Source organism: Mesoplodon densirostris, chromosome 10, assembly GCF_025265405.1.
Source record: "Mesoplodon densirostris isolate mMesDen1 chromosome 10, mMesDen1 primary haplotype, whole genome shotgun sequence".
NCBI classification, from domain to species: Eukaryota; Metazoa; Chordata; class Mammalia; order Artiodactyla; family Ziphiidae; genus Mesoplodon; species Mesoplodon densirostris.
The window spans coordinates 66042190-66059799 of record NC_082670.1 but is presented as its reverse complement, the minus strand read 5'-3'; positions in this window follow the sequence as shown (position 1 = coordinate 66059799).

Sequence of the window (17610 nt, the reverse complement as noted above, 5' to 3'; positions counted from 1 at the left end):
AATCAAGAGGAAAGGCTTCTCATTCTCACAGATGTTAAGGATGAAATATTCTCAAAGCAAGCAGGCCATAGATGACAGGTACTCCAGCAGCCTAAAGTATTTTTGGAAGCAGTGGAAGTCAGTGAAAACTGACCTGGTTACTAGAGTCAGTTGGAATGCAAAGCTATTTTGATGGTTACCACAGGAAGCAGCTGCTACTGAAGAAATCATTGCCCTATCTGTTAAAGTAATCTAATTGGGTATTGGCTGTTGGGCTTTTAAAATTTTCCATAGAATAGAAGACTGAAGATCTTATTAAAGCTGTCCTGAGAAAAAGGCCAACGTACCTTTGAAATTTAAAGCACAAACCAAGTAGTCCCCACAATGAACTTTTGGGGCATTCTCTTATTGTGTCTTCATGCTTTTGAATTTCCAAGTTTGGCCTCCACACCTACCACTTCTGATACATCTGCATTTTATTTTCTAGAAAACCTCTAAATATTTACTGACACTTATTATCAAAAGTAAACATTTAAAGGAAACAGTCATTGCAGGGATGCTGCATTGAATTCTAGACACTTGACTGCTCCCAACCGTGCCTTAGTGATTGGGAGAGCTTGGGGTATTGTTATTGAAAGGTGGACACTAAGTCTTGTTCCAAACTTAAACCATCTGTGTCTGTCAACCAGTGCCCAATCATCTTCACCATTTGTTGTTTCTCTTACATAAAGTTAAGTCTAAGTTCTTGAGTTTGTCATCTTCCCACTCAAAGCCTATTTATCCTCTATATTTTAAGATAAATTTAAGAAGCAACCCAACCTGATGATATACTAAATATTTCAAAATGAGAACACTCATGCTCCCTCTGAGTTTTAAGTGCTTACTGAAAATCCAACAAATCAAGCAAGTCCTTGCGACTAAACTACACCACCTAACAGAGAGTCACAGCTTTTTCTCTGCAAATTATTTACATCAACAGAAAAATCATTGGTGTGTGATCCAGGCTCTCTAGCTATGATTCATCAAGAATGAACTTTAGTTAACAGATTAAATGCCACACTACCTTTGGAAAATTAGGACATTCAATCCAGATTCTACTTAGAGTTTTAATGCAAGAAACAGAACAACATTTTCTTCCATCGTCAGAGTGTCTAAGAACTCTAGAAATGAGTTTTTGTTCAAAAACACTATGGTTACAAAAGGCAGAATCTGATGGTATCTTTGCCTAGGACCAGAGCATGTCAGATAAAAGAATAAGGCACCATCAACTCTAATAAGTGTTTGTGAGACAAAGATTCCACCCTAAGAATTTTCATTTCTGGTAACAGTGCTTATGTGATTCAGACCAACCTCTCACCAAGAACAACTAGAAAAATAGCAGAAAGCATTTTTAAAGAATGTTTGGAGGCATCAGAGAATTAAGAAGATAGTGAAGAATAGTAGCTCCAGGAACTGGAAGGAGGACAGAACACAGAGAAATGAACCCAGCATTTGGGGCCACTTTTCCGTAGGGTTAGTTCGTGGGAGGAGAGCCTGTTAGTAATTTTTCACCTGATCTGAGAGCAATGGGTTAGAGCTGCTCACCCAACATCTTTCTCACTCAGTCTCCTTCTGATTCCTTTGGAGAGCTTCCTGTCCATTCCATGTACAACTAGTGGGGATTTTAATCATGACTTCCGGTAGGATAGGCGTATGACCCAAACTGGGGGCAATCAAATAATATGCCACCAGGAGAACAGCATTAAGATAAATAATATGGTTGAGAACTGAAATTTGAAATCCAACCCTTAGAAGTAGCTAGGAGAAGGGTAATAGGAAAGAAGTCAGTCAGCCAGTGTGTGATCAATAAGCTTAAGAGTGGGTGGTGTCATGGAACCCAGGAGAAGGGAGTGTTTCGTGAAAACCACGGAGGTCAACTATGCCAGATGCTACTGAGTGGTCAGGATGACAACTGAAAGGTATCCATTATATATGGCAGTGTGGAGGATGTTGGTGATTTTTGTCAGAAGAAATTTCAGGAAAGTAGAAGGGGAGAAGCCAGATTGGAGAAGGAAGGAGAGAAACCAGGTAGTGAGGAAATGGAAACACTGAGTAGACCATTATTTTGAGGTTTGGCTTTGAAGGAGGAAGAAATATGGCCACATCTGGAAGTAGATAAGGAGTCAAAGGAGTGTTTGTTTTGTTTTGCTTAAGATGAAAGACATTCAGGCATGCTTGTATGATCTCTCTGAAGTCAACTGGATTTTTATTATATGTGAAACCACCTTTTGTCCTACCTTTAAGTTCTTCTCTATTTTGTTCTCTACGACCAACTTCTTGGTATCAGATGTTGACAACAAATAAATCTATAAGTCATGCATTTGGATGTAAATATTTGGGAGCTTTAGAATTGTCATGAGATGGACCCCAGGTCTTCTAAACCAATCACAATGTGCCTTGCTAAGTAAGGTCTTATACCTAGGTAATGGCAGGATCTCCTCCTTGAAGACTAGCAAAGCCAGACATAGAACTTCAACTTCACTGCGGAATCCAATGGCTTTCAGGGCTCAGGTTCACTCTCAGAGCTGTCATAATTATATAAAGGAAACAGTCTGAAATCCTGCTTTTACCAGTCTCCTGAGAGTATGACATGTGTAAGCTTGTTCTTGAGACCATGGTCATCTTTGGGATACTGATAACATTGAGTCTCTGGACTGTAAATCTGGGGGTTGGACCTTAAAACTGGGCAATATCACTGATGTACCTTATGAGCCCTTAATTCATATAATCAGTTGGAATCCTCAGCTAGCATGCCTATTTGAGGGAGGGGAGTGCTCAACATTTAATATTCTTATTTCTTAATTAAATAATTGGTTCAATGTGGTTCTTTCAGCTCTAAGCTCTAACTCAGAATCTAGACAAAGATGGGGGCAAAGCAGTCAGTATATGATGCTATTTAGAAGCCCTTTTAGCAGGGAAGTGCCAGGAAAGAGCAAAATGTGTGAGCAAGAAAACAAAAATAAAACCTAAGGGTAAATTAAGATGAAGTAATTGAAGCTTTTCAAAAACTTGTATTTAAAAAAGAGCAAATGGATGAATATCTCAAGCATGTCAAATATCAGATTCTGCTTACCTGGTTGAATATATCATAAAGACCTTATATAGCAAAAGCAAAATTACAACTTTATCATCTCCTCGAAAACTTAATTCCCAAGTTCCTGTCATGGTCTGCAAACTTTTCCACAGACACAAAATTACTTGAAATAGATTGGTGCCCTCATCCCAAGCAAGCCACCTGATGCAAGTATAGCTAAGACTTTACTAAAACAAGTAGTACTTTCAGCAGGATGTTAAACATCTGGCTCAAGACTTGAAAATCTATGAAACTACTAGACTGCTATTTCTGAGACTGCTAGGCTACTGAGTACATTTGGCACACAGGCTGGTGGTGGGGAGCAGGGAATAATCCTATATTTGAGCAAGGCGTCTTTCTTGAAAAAAATATCAGCTTTTTAGGACTTCCTATTTTCTTTTGAATTATCCAGGTTATTGCGTTTTTTTCCTCAAAAAATTTCCCCTCAAAAAAAGATGCAAATAAGCTTGCATGCGCACACACACATACACACAGTAGATGAATTTATTTCTAGAGCGATCAACAATGCAAATTTTTGTAGTTTTCTTTTTTTAACAATACAAATCTTGATGAAAGACTGGGGAACATTAAGTTGATAAGATTGGACCAATTTCATCATGGGAATGGCAGTGATTTGTTCTCACTGGAATAACTTCTGTTTAGAGAATGGACTTGCCTTCTCTGCTGGCACCAGCACCACCATCCATGGACTCACTGAGTACCTTAGAACCCATCAGATATCCCTCACAACACAGCTTCTGTCTGAGCAACCCGTTTCACAGCATAAAAGTTATGACACTTGGCTCTCACCTTTGGAGTTCTCTGGACTCACCGTGTACTTCATCACCAAGAAGGAGCTGTCCACTTAAAGTGGGTGTGTTGCTAACTGGGAAACCTGCATGGTTGGGGTGCTGTCTTCCAGAATGTGGTATATCTTCTCAACCTGCAACTGACACACAGAGCTTGAGAACAAAGTAACACAGTAGTAGTGATCCCTCTCATCATTACACTTAATAACCCACTGGCAGAGTCTTTGCTTCCCGTTCCAGAACCTTGGGTTCTGTTGATCTGAAGGTCTTTTTTTGTTTTTTTTTACAACTTTATTGGAGTATAATTGCTTCACAATGGTGTATTAGTTTCTGCTTTATAACAAAGTGAATCAGTTATACATACACATCTGTTCCCATATCCCTTCCCTCTTGCATCTCCCTCCCTCCCACCCTCCCTATCCCACCCCTCCAGTCAGTCACAAAGCACCGAGCTGATCTACCTGTGCTATCTGAAGGTCTTCATTCCCAAGGGAGGGATGCTTTCACCAGGGGACACAGAATGGCCCCATTAAATCTGAAGCACAGGCTATCCCCTGATCAGGTTGGGTTCCTCATGCCATTGAAACAACAGGCAAAACAGTCACTGAAACAGGGCTGATAACGGTCTGGGGTGATTGGTTCTGATGAGCAAGAGGAAACTGGAAGTAGTTTCCTGATGAGGTTACTTTATGGATTGCCTTACCATCTCAGTTTAGCTTCTCAGCTTTTCTATCACCCATGTAAAACTTCCTGCATTAGGGACTTCCCTGGTGGTGCAGTGGTTAAGAATCTGCCTGCCAATGCAGGGACACAGGTTCAATCCCTGGCCTGGGAAGATCCCACATGCTGCGAAGCCACTAAGCCCGTGTGCCACAATTATTAGCCTGCCCTCTAGAGCCCATGTGCCACAACTACTGAGCCCACGTGCCACAACTACTGAAGCCTGTGCACCTAGAGCCCTTGCTCCGCAACAAGAGAAGCCATCGCAATGAGAAGCCCGCGCACCACAACGAAGAGTAGCCCCTGATCGCCACAACTAGAGAAACCCTGCATGCAGCAATGAAGACCCAATGCAGCCAAAATAATAATAATAATAATAAAAATAAAATTTAAAACACTTCCTGCATTAAATTTCCTGTTTCAAATATTTAGAGTGCTTCCTTAGGACCTTGATTGGTATAGTTTGGGGCCCCAGGAAAATTCCCTCAAGAAGGGATTCTAGGGATTGAGTTCTTATCAGTTTGAGCACAGTTTCAGGGTTGTCCTACTTTACAGATGGAAAACGAGTTACCGGTACCCTTGGTATCTCACCTTCTTCCTCTGAGTAGAACCTTTATATATTATCTGGGCTCATGGCCACCCAGAATAACCATTAGTCCTGACCAGCCTGACTCGCACCAGGTTTAGCCAGGTGACAAAGTTCTGGCCAATAGAATATAAATGGAAGTAGTATGTGAAACTTCCTGGAGCCATCTTTAAATGGAGCAGTTTGCACTTCCCTTCCCCCTTTCTCCTTTCTGCTGACTGGAATGTAGACATAAAGATATCTTGGATTATCCCTTAGGACAGCAGAAGTGAAAACTTGAAGGACCCTTGGTCTCTGATTAATTTGAAGAACTTTCTTATCAGCCCAAAGGTTGGATAGAACCAGTGACATGGTCAGTGACCCCAGGGAGACCAGAGGCTCTTGCCCAGAGATAAGCAAGATCTGATACCTTAACTGGAGTGTATACGGACCCAGAATATAGGATGTAAAGAGGCATCTCCTCTCCCATAGAAGGTAGATTCCTAAGTTTCCCCATACACCCATTTGCCATGTTGAGAAAAAGGAGACAGAAGGGAAGAACTTCTGTGATAAGGAGAGGATCTTCAAATTCCTTGAATATCTACCCTCCAAAGATTCAGGGATCCAAAGGAAATGGTTTAAACCAGAAGAGACGGAGAAACCATCCACTGGAAGATTTAAGGTTTGTTTATTTGTTTGTTTGGTTTTCATTGTAACCCAGTGGGTGGGTACTTAAGGACGATATTAGATTAGTCATGGGAAATAAAGAAGCAACATCTTCTTTGAATATGTGGAATATAGTGTGTATGAACATCTGATCAAACTGAGTTTCATATGGCTAGCCTGGCAGAATGTTGGAGTCATCGTTAGGGAAGAATTACGCATGTTAAAACCAGCAAGTCCACAGATCATAGCATGGCTAAAGCCATCAAGCAGATCATGGATGTCACTTCTTTTATCAGGAAATCCTATGTGGTAAGAAAAAGCCCACAGTGATGAAACAACAGAGAATCTGATGAGCTTTACACATACAAGAATAATTCAGGGGCTTCCCTGGTGGTGCAGTGGTTGAGAGTCCGCCCGCTGATGCAGGAGACATGGGTTTGTGCCCCGGTCCGGGAAGATCCCACATGCCGCGGAGCGGCTAGGCCCGTGAGCCATGGCCGCTGAGCCTGCGTGTCCGGGGCCTGTGCTCCACAATGGGAGAGGTCACAACAGTGAGAGGCCCATGTACCGCAAAAATAAATAAATAAAAATAAATAAATAAATTAAAGAATAATTCAGATACCCTGTAGGGAGCTCTGCCAATACCAGGGCAAGAAAACATCTGTAAGCTCAAGGGCTTCTCAGGTTGGCATCAAGAGCCAGGGGCCCATGACTGCAACAGAGGTGAGGTGGGGGAACCAGAGGCAAGGACGGGCACTGTAGTCTCATACTGGCTTATATTTTCTCCCAAATATTTGGTGTGGTCACTAGAGGCAAAACACTGTTCTGGGCATTTCATCTCTGCATCTCCTTTAATCCTCGTAGCAATCCTTTTGGTAGGAAGAGTCCCATTTAGCAGGATCAGAGAGATTAAATGATTTTCCCAAAGCCACACAGCTGGAGGTACACAGAGTGAGATCTGGACCAAGACTGTTTCACCTGCAAGCTTGGGTTTACATCTCCAGCCTCAACTGGAACACATTCTCAAGGGAGCGCTCACTGGCAATCTCTGCTCCTCACTTATCCCTGGATCCCTCTTCTCAGGGTCAGCTCAGTGCAGTGAGAGGCTCTCAGGCTTCCCTTTCGTTAACACCAGCCCTATCTTCAGAAAAAGGTTGGACATCACTGCCTCCAAGTAGTTCTCCTTGATCACCCCAACAGTGCTCTGGCACAGCCCTGTCACAATGCGATGCTACATTCCATTGTGTGGTTATTTCATTAACCTGTCTTCCCCACTAATGTGGAGACAATATTTGTTTTCACTCTCCATTGGCATCCTAGTATCTAGAACAGTGTCCGGCACGTAGCAAATATTGATAGATATTTGTTGAATGAATAAAGGAATGTTTTGAGTGTGAGAATCTGCTGCGGGGGTCATTTCTACAGTCCCTTTATTGATTGATTTCCTAGGACAGTGCACTAGGACACCCCTGTGTGACTTTTGATATGGGCCTCTGTTGAACGAAGGCCTGGGCTAGACAAAAGGGAATCAGGGCATAATGTTGATCAAATTCTTTTTTTTTTTTTTTTTTTTTTTTTGCGGTACGCGGGCCTCTCACTGTTGTGGCCTCTCCCGTTGCGGAGCACAGGCTCCAGACGCACAGGCTCAGCGGCCGTGGCTCACGGGCCCAGCTGCTCCGCGGCATGTGGGATACTCCCAGACCGGGGCATGAACCCGTCTCCCCTGCATCGGCAGGTGGACTCTCAACCACTGCGCCACTAGGGAAGCCCCAACATCTTAAACTTTTAATGTTCAAAAGAAATATACTGCAAACCATATGTCTGATAAGGGACTTGTATCCAGAACATATAAAGAATTCTTGCAACTCAACAGTAAAAAAAAGACAATTAACCCACTTCAAGAATGGGCAAAGTGGGCCTCCCTGGTGGCGCAGTGGTTGAGAGTCCGCCTGCCGATGCAGGGGATACGGGTTCGTGCCCCGGTCTGGGAGGATCCCATATGCCGCGGAGCGGCTGGGCCCGTGAGCCATGGCCGCTGGGCCTGCGCATCCGGAGCCTGTGCTCCGCAACGGGAGAGGCCACAACAGTGAGAGGCCCACATACCACAAAAAGAAAAAAAAAAAAAAAAAAAAAGAATGGGCAAAGCAACAGTTTACAATAGCCAAGACATGGAAACAGCCTAAATGTCCATTGACAGATAAATGGATAAAGAAGATGTGATATATATATATATATATAATGGAATATTACTCAGCCATAAAAAAGAATGAAATAATGCCATTTGCAGCAACATTGATGGACCTAGAGACTGTCATACTAAGCAAAGTAAGTCAGAAAGAGAAATACAAATACCATGTGATATCACTTATATGTAGAATCTAAAATATAACACAGGGGCTTCCCTGGTGGTGCAGTGATTGAGAGTCTGCCTGCCGATGCAGGGGACACGGGTTCATACCCCGGTCCAGGAAGATCCCACATGCCGCGGAGCAGCTGGGCCCATGAGCCATGGCCACTGAGCCTGCGCGTCCGGAGCCTGTGCTCCGCAACGGGAGAGGCCACAACAGTGAGAGGCCCGCATACTGCAAAAAAAAAAAAAAAAAATATATATATATATATATATATATATATATAACACAAATGAACTTATCTATGAAACAGAAACAGACTCACAGACACAGAGAACAGACTTGGTTGCCAAGGGGGAGAGGGGGTTAGGGGAGGGATGGATTGGGAGTTTGGGATTAGCAGATGCGAGCTAGTATATACAGGATGGATAAACAACAAGGTCCTACTGTATAGCACAGGGAACTAAATTCAATATCCTGTGATAAACTATAATGGAAAAGAATATGAAAATGAATATTTATATGCATAACTGAATATATATATATGCATAACAGCAGAAATTAACATGACATTGTAAATCAACTATACTTCAATAAAATAAAAAAATGGGCAAAGCATTTGAATAGATATTTCTCCATAAAAGCTATAAGTCTAGCCAATAAGTCCATGAAAAGATGTTCAACACTATTAACCATCAGGAAAATGAAATCAAAACCACAGTGAGATACCACTTCACACACACTTGGATGGCTATAATCAAAAAGACAGATAATAACAAGTGTTGGTGACAATGTGCAGAAATTGAAATCTTCAACTGTTGGTGGGAACGTAAAATGGTGCAGAACAACTTCAGAAAACAGTTTGGCGGTTCCTCACATAGTTAGAGTTATCATATTACCTAGCAATTCCACTCCTAGATTTATACCCAAGAGAAAGGAAAACAATGTGTCCACACAAAGACTCATCCAGGATGTTCACAGCGGTATTATTCACAATAGTAACAAAGTGGGAACAATCCGATGTCCATCAACTGAGGAATGAATACATGAAATGTGGTATGTCCATGTAATGGAATACTATTCAGCAAAAAATAGGAATGAAGGGCTGACACATGCTACAACATGCATTCATGAAATGTGAAAACATGATGCTCAGTGAAGAAGCCAGGCACAGCAGGCCAAATATTGTAGGATTCCATTTATATATGTCCAGAATAGACATATCTATGGTGATAGAAAGTAGATTAGTGGTTGTTAGGGACTGGGGTTTGGGAGAATTAGGAGTGACTGCCAGAGGGTGCAGCACAATAAAAACTAGGGCAGTTCCCAGAAATCCATATGGATGAGGGGTGGGCAGGGGTCCCAGACAAGAGAGTTTCTGTCACACGGTCACATATCGATTTCTTCCAGATTTTCAACTTTATTTCTACGTTTATTACTATGTTTAGTCACCAACAAAGTCTATTTTTTTTTAAAAATATTTCTTTCTTTATTTATTTGGCTGTGTCGGGTCTTTGTTGCCATGCACAGGCTCTTCACTGCAGCACACAGGCTTCTCTCTAGTTCCGGCATGCAGGTTTTCTCTTCTCTAGTTGTGGCACACGGGCTCCAGAGCGCGTGGGCTCTGTAGTTTGTAACATGTGGGCTCTCTATTTGAGGCACGAAATCTCAATAGTTGTGGCACGCGAGGTTAGTTGCCCCACGACACGTAGGATCTTAGTTCCCTGACCAGGGATAGAACCTGCACTCCCTGCATTAGAAGGCGGATTCTTTACCACTGGACCACCAGGGAAGTCCCAACAAAGTCTATTTCTTATACAACTGTTAAGAAATGCTGCATATTTAGGTGGGCTTTCTCTGCAATCGTAGGTTCTGGCAGTACTGACTACTCACTATGTTCTGGCAGTACTTCTTGGTAGCTAAGAGGACAGACTCTGGAGCAACATGAACTGGGTTAACACCCAGCCCCATCACTTGCTATGTGACCCTTGGGCAAGTTGTGTGAGCTGGGATGAGTTATACAAACCTGCCCTGGCTGTTTCTTCAGCTGCAAAATGGGAATAGTAATATACACTGATGTCTTAGGGCTGTTGTGTAGTGCTTACAGCAGTGTTGGTGTATGATGAGTGTTAACTATTTTTCTTTCTTTGTTAATTGTAACAGAATTTAGTCCTGTTTATTATTGTTTTCCCCGCCCCCGGGGAAACCTAATTTATCAGTTCTATTTTATTATGTTCACTTCAAAAAAATTATTAGACTTTATTTTTTATAGCATTTTAGGCTTACAGAAAAATTTAACATTAAGTACAGAGTTTCCATATCTGCTGCCCCCTCCCAACACACACGTAGTTTTGCTTTTAAATATTAACATCTTGCATTATTATGGTGCATCTGATATAACTGATGAGCCAATACTGATAGATTATTAAATACAGTCCATAGTTTATATCAGAGCTCATTTTTAATATTGTATAATCTCTGGGTTTTGACAAATGTATGTCACATATCCACGATTACAATATCATATAGAAGAGTTTCACTGCCCTACAAATCTCCTGTGCTTCACCTATTCATCCCTCCCTCTCCTGATCCACTAGCAACCACTGATCTTTTTACTGCCTCCAGAGTTTTGCTTTTTCCAGAATGTCATAGAGCTGGAATCATTCAGTACTTAGTGTTTTCAGATTGTTTTCTTTCACTTTCACTTAGTAATATCTAACTTTTCTCCGTGTTTTTGATAGTTCATTTCCTTTTATCACTGAATATTACTCTATTTTTTTTTTTGGATATACCAGTTTGTCCATTCACCTAAAAAAAGTATATCTTGGTTGCTTCCAAGTTTTGGCAATTATGAATAAATCTGCTGTAAACATTCATGTGCAAGTGATTGTGTGGACATATATTTTTAGCTTATTTAGGTAAATGCCAAGGAACATGATTGCTGGATAGTATGGTAAGAGTATGTTTAGTTTTCTAAGAAACTACCAATCTGTCTTCCAGAGTGGCCATTATGAATTCCCACTAACAATGAATGAGAGTTCCTGTTGCTCCACATCCTCACCAGCATTTGGTATTGTCAATGTTTTGAATTTTGGTGATTCTAATAGGTGTGTAGTGGTATCTAACTGTAGTCTTAATTTGTAATTCCCTAATGACATACGATATTGAACATCTTTTCATGTGCTTATTTGCCATCTGTATATCTTCTCTGGTGAGGTGTCTGTTCAGACCTCTTGCCCATTTTTTTTTTTTTAATTTTTATTTATTTATTTATTCATTTATTTATGGCTGTGTTGGCTCTTCGTTTCTGTGTGAGGGCTTTCTCTAGTTGCGGCAAGTGGGGGCCACTCCTCATCGCGGTGCGCGGGCCTCTCACTATCGCGGCCTCTCGTTGCGGAGCACAGGCTCCAGATGCGCAGGCTCAGTATTTGTGGCTCACGGGGCTAGTTGCTCCGCGGCATGTGGGATCTTCCCAGACCAGGGCTCGAACCCGTGTCCCCTGCATTGGCAGGCAGATTCTCAACCACTGTGCCACCAGGGAAGCCCCCTCTTGCCCATTTTTAAATTGGGTTGTTCATTTTTTTTATTGTTGAGTTTCAAGTATTCTTTGTGTATTTGGATATCAGTCCATTATTAGACATGTGTTTTGCAAAGATTTTTCTCCCCCTCTCTGGCTTGTATTTTCTTTTCTTTTTTCTTTTTAACATCTTTATTGGAGTATAATTGCTTTACAATGGTGTGTTAGTTTCTGCTTTATAACAAAGTGAATCAGCTATATATATACATATATCCCCATATCTCCTCCTCTTGCGTCTCCCTCCCACCCTCCCTATCTCATCTCTCTAGGTGGTCACAAAGCACTGGGCTGATCTTCCTGTGCTATGCGGCTGCTTCCCACTAGCTATCTATCTTACATTTGGTAGTACATATAAGTCCATGCCACTCTCTCACTTTGTCCCAGCTTACCCTTCCTCCTCCCCGTGTCCTCAAGTCCATTCTCTACATCTGCATCTTTATTCCTGCCCTGCCCCTAGGTTCTTCATAACCATTTTTTGGGGGGGAAATTCCATACATATATTTGTGTTTCTGGCTTGTATTTTCATTCTCTTAGTGTATTTGTTTTTTAAAATTCCTTAATAACTTCTTTAACCTTGATGTAATGCTCCTGCTCTTTTTCAGATTTGTTTTGTTTATTCTAACTTCGTGAGTCAAATGTTTATTAACTTAATTTTTATTTGCTTTTGTTTGAACATGAAAAATACACATTTTCTGTAGTTTCTTCTTGGTGCACTGCTGGCTGAATCCTATATACTTTTTTTTAATAACTAAGGAGTTTTTTTGTTTTTGGTTTTTTAAAATTATAGCACATTGGTTGAGTGCTTTCTGAAAATTGTGCATGTTTCCACAACCATTTTAATTTTTAAATTATTTTTAAATTTTTATTTATTTATTTTTGGCTGCGTTGGGTCTTCATTGCTGTGTGCAGGCTTTCTCTGGTTGTGGCAAGCGGGGGCTACTCTTCATTGTGGTATGCAGGCTTCTCATTGCGGTGGCTTCTCTTGTTGAGGAGTACGGGCTCTAGGTGCACAGGCTTCAGTAGTTGTGGCACACAGTCTCAGTAGTTGTGGCTCGTGGGCTCTAGAGCACAGGCTTCAGTAGTTGTGGTGCATGGGCTTAGTTGCTCCACTGCATGTGGGATATTCCCGGACCAGGGCTCGAACCCCTGTCTCCTGCATGGGCAGGCGGATTCTTAACCACTGCACCACCAGGGAAGCCCAATAACTAGGGTTTTTAAAATAACGATGAAAAGTGATAGATACATGGGCATTTAAAAAATAGTGAAGTAAGATTAAAAATGAAGATGTGCTACATGATGAACAGTTACTGAAATTAAATGAGAGGGGATTTCCACTTCCAGATATGATGCAGTGACTTGCAACAGACTGATGCTCTCCTAAGATTGACCAGAGTAGCCGGATAAAATACAAAATTTCATCTGTTTGGAGACCACAGAGAACTGCTGAGCAAGCAGGACTCTGGGTCAGGATTCTGGAGGAATGGAATTGCAGATTGGTGAGCAAACATTCTAGAACTACTCTGCCTTCAGGGAATTTGCCAATTCTTGGCACTGATTGAGGTAGAAGGCAAAGAAAGATAGAGAGCTACTGTTTACAGGCAGAGAACCAAGTAGAAATTCTAGCAATCTCAGAGACCTGGGGACAAAAAGAGGAGTTTGGGACTGCCCAAATAGCCACAAGGCCCCAGAAAGAGAAGCCGGGACTTCAAAGTGAGTCTGATGCTGTCAGTTTTCCTGGAGGCATTTGTCAACTTTTTAAACTGCAGGGAAGAAAATAAGACACTGGGAAGAAAGACAAAGGGCAAAGCAGAATTTTCTACACTTTCATAGTACTGAGAAAATTAAAAATTGAGGTTAGAACTGGCCATGAGAGAGAGGACCAATTAACAATCCAGGAGCTCAGTTAGAAACCCCAAAGGACCACACGGCAGAAGCAGAGGGAACCAGAGGTAGACTAACTTGTGCCCAAAGTGCAACCCAACCTTGAATTAGCTCAGTCCCTGACTGGATTAAGGTAATTCATCACCTCATGACTTTCTGAAATGTGCATCCAATCATTTACCTCACCTGCTCACAACCACCCAGTGAAGCCCACTTCACAGAGAATTGCATCCTGACTTACAAGGCTCCACATCATCTCTCTTTTTCCCTTACCAGAGGAGTGGTTGAGCATTTTTAGAGAAAGAAAACACCATTCAGAGTTTCTACAGTTTGACACACAATATATAGCACTCAATAAGAAATTTAAAAGTCTTCCTAAGAAACTGGACCAAGAGAAAAACAAAAATTACAAGCAGCTGCCCAGAAGAGACAACTTTGGAGCTATCAGAGAGGGACATTAAAATTTGCATAAATAATATGTTCAAGAAAAGAGAATTTCACAAGAGAACTGGAATATATAAACAAGAATCAAATAGAAATGCCAGAATTAAAAATTATTGTAATTGTCCTATGACCCAAGAATTCTATTCCTAAATATATGCTGAGCAGAAATTTGTCCACGTATTCACCAAAGATATGTATAAGAATATTTTTAGAAGCTTCAGTTCATAATATTCCCAAACTGAAAAGTACCAAAGTGTCCATCAATCGTTGAATGAATAGACAAGCTGTAAAACGGAACACTACTCAGCTATATAAAGGGAAGAACTATTGATACACCCAAAACTAAACCCTTCTTTCCATATTCCCTCTTTTCCTCTGTCAAGCCTGCCCCTCCCCCTTTTTTGCTCAGAGTAAAATTCATATAGTCAACCTTGACTACTCTGCCTCTTGCACATACAGCAAATAAAGTTGGCTCTGCTTTCAAAATGTGCTTCTTCCAAAATACCAGCTCCTTTCATGACTCCCAGCCCTACCACACCTACATAAACCATGAGCATTTCTCTCCTAGAGCCTTCAGGTGGGCTGCAGGCCTCTGTACTTGCTTATCTACCACCCCCAGATGTGGGTCTTCTGAAATGCGCATCCAATCATTTACCTCACCTGCTCACGACCACCCAGTGATGCCCACCTCACAGAGAACTGCATCCTGACTTACAAGGCTCCATGTCGTCTCTCTTTTTTCCTTGCCAAGCTTCAGATCCACAGGCTTCCTTACCCCCAGACTCCCTCTCAGGAATTTTCCTTGTTCTCTGTGACCTTCTCCTCAAAATTGCTGTTGACTGAGAACCTCCTCACCTGTAAATGCCCCGGATGTTGATTCCCCACCCTGTGGGGGCAGGGGGCAAAGATTGACGGGAGGCTACAAAACACTGCTTGCCTTGAGGTGGGGGCAATGCTGGGATGAAATACACGCTCCAGAGATGGCAATCAGGCCGTGGCTGGACTTTACCTGGAACCACATCCCTACTCAGCCACTTCCCCTGCCTCTTCTTGCTTCCCTCTTTCCTCTTCTACTAAGAACACTCCCCCACCTACATGGAAAAACAATCTTTAAAAAAAAAGAGTGGATATGTATATGTATAACTGATTCACTTTGCTTTGTACCTGAAACTAACACAACATTGTAAATCAACTATACTCCAATAAAAAAAAAAAAGAACACTCCCACAAGAAACCACGTACATCACATCTTATCTCAGACTCTGCTTCTTGTTAGCCTAACATAAGACACACAGCTACTGCAGAAGAAACTGCAGTGATTTGGCTAGAGAAATAGGCTTCAGTAGTCAATTTCCTGTACTATTTGTGTGGACATTGCCCATTCCATACAAAATGTCCAGTTGGGGTTCACAGGTTTTGGAATCCCCAAATCCCAAATCTGCAATAAACCTACTAGTTAGTTAACAACATTTAAACAGAAATCGATGTATCATAGGTAAGGGATGAATTCTCAGAAGTCACTGCAACCAGGACAACAGCCTTGGCATGTCAACTTGGAAAGTTAAAAATTCTGGAAACTAAGCCAAAAGAGAGAATACCTAGATAAAAGGTCCATAAATCTTAGGGTAGAAGTTCTCCCTTTACCCAAAGAGTAAGGAGTAGTTTTTTAAAGCACTTCCTTTGAGTAAGTCTACACTGAAAGAGGCTTAATGGAAAAGTTCTAGGGACATTCACAGAAAGATAGACAAGATGAAAAGGCAGAGGGCTATGTACCAGATGAAGGAACAAGATAAAACCCCAGAAAAACAATGAAATGAAATGGAGATAGGCAATCTTCCAGAAAAAGAATTCAGAATAATGATAGTGAAGATGATCCAGGACATCGGAAAAAGAATGGAGGCAAAGATCGAGAAGAGGCAAGAAATGTTTAACAAAGACTTAGAAGAATTAAAGAACAAACAGAGATGAACAATACAATAACTGAAATGAAAAACACACTAGAAGGAATCAATAGCAGAATAACTGAGGCAGAAGAACGGATAAGTGACCTGGAAGACAGAATAGTGGAATTCACTGCTGCAGAACAGAATAAAGAAAAAAGAATGAAAAGAAATGAAGACAGCCTAAGAGACCTCTGGGACAACATTAAATGCAACAACATTTGCATTATAGGGGTCCCAGAAGCAGAAGAGAGAGAGAAGGGACCAGAGAAAATATTTGAAGAGATTATAGTCGAAAACTTCGCTAACATGGGAAAGGAAATAGCCACCCAAGTCCACGAAGTGCAGAGAGTCCCATAAAACCAGTAAACCAAAGGAGAAACACATCGAGACACACAGTAATCAAATTGGCAAAAATTAAAGACAAAGAAAAATTATTGAAAACAGCAAGGGAAAAACGAGAAATAAGATTCAAGGGAACTCCCATAAGGTTAACAGCTGATTTCTCAGCAGAAACTCTACAAGCCAGAAGGGAGTGGCATGATATACTTAAAGTGATGAAAGGGAAGAACCTACAACCAAGATTACTCTTCCCAGCAAGGAGCTCATTCAGATTTGATGGAGAAATCAAAAGCTTTACAGATAAGCAAAAGCTAAGAGAATTCAGCACCATCAAACCAGCTCTACAACAAATTCTAAAGGAACTTCTCTAAGTGGGAAACACAAGAGAAGAAAAGGACCTACAAAAAGAAAACCCTACAAAACAATTGAGAAAATGGTAATAAGAACATACATATAGATAATTACCTTAAACGTTAATGGATGAAATACTCCAACCAAAAGACACAGGCTTCCTGAATGGATACAAAAACAAGACCCATATATATGCTGTCTACAAGAGACCCACTTCAGACCTAGGGACACATACAGACTGAAAGTGAAGAGATGGAAAAAGATATTCCATGCAAATGGAAATCAAAAGAAAGCTGGAGTAGCAACACTCATATCAGATAAAATAGATTTTAAAATAAACAATGTTACAAGAGACAAGGAAGGACATTACATAATGATCAATCCAAGAAGAAGATATAACAATTATAAATATATATGCACCCAACATAGGAGCACCTCAATACATAAGGCAACTGCTAACAGCTATAAAAGAGGAAATCAACAGTAACACAATAATAGTGGCGGACTTTAACACCTCACTTACACCAATGGACAGATCATCCAAACAGAAAATTAATAAGGAAACACAAGCTTTAAATGACACAATAGACCAGATAGATTTAATTGATATTTATTGGACATTCCATCCAAAAACAGCAGATTACACTTTCTTCTCAAGTGCACATGGAACATTCTCCAGAATAGATCACATCTTGGGTCACAAATCTAGCCTCAGTAAATTTAAGAAAATTGAAATTATATCAAGCATTTTTTTCTGACCACAACGCTACGAGATTAGAAATCAATTACAGGGGAAAAAAAGTAAAAAACACAAACACATGGAGGCTAAATAATACATTACTAAATAACCAAGATATCACTGAAGAAATCAAAGAG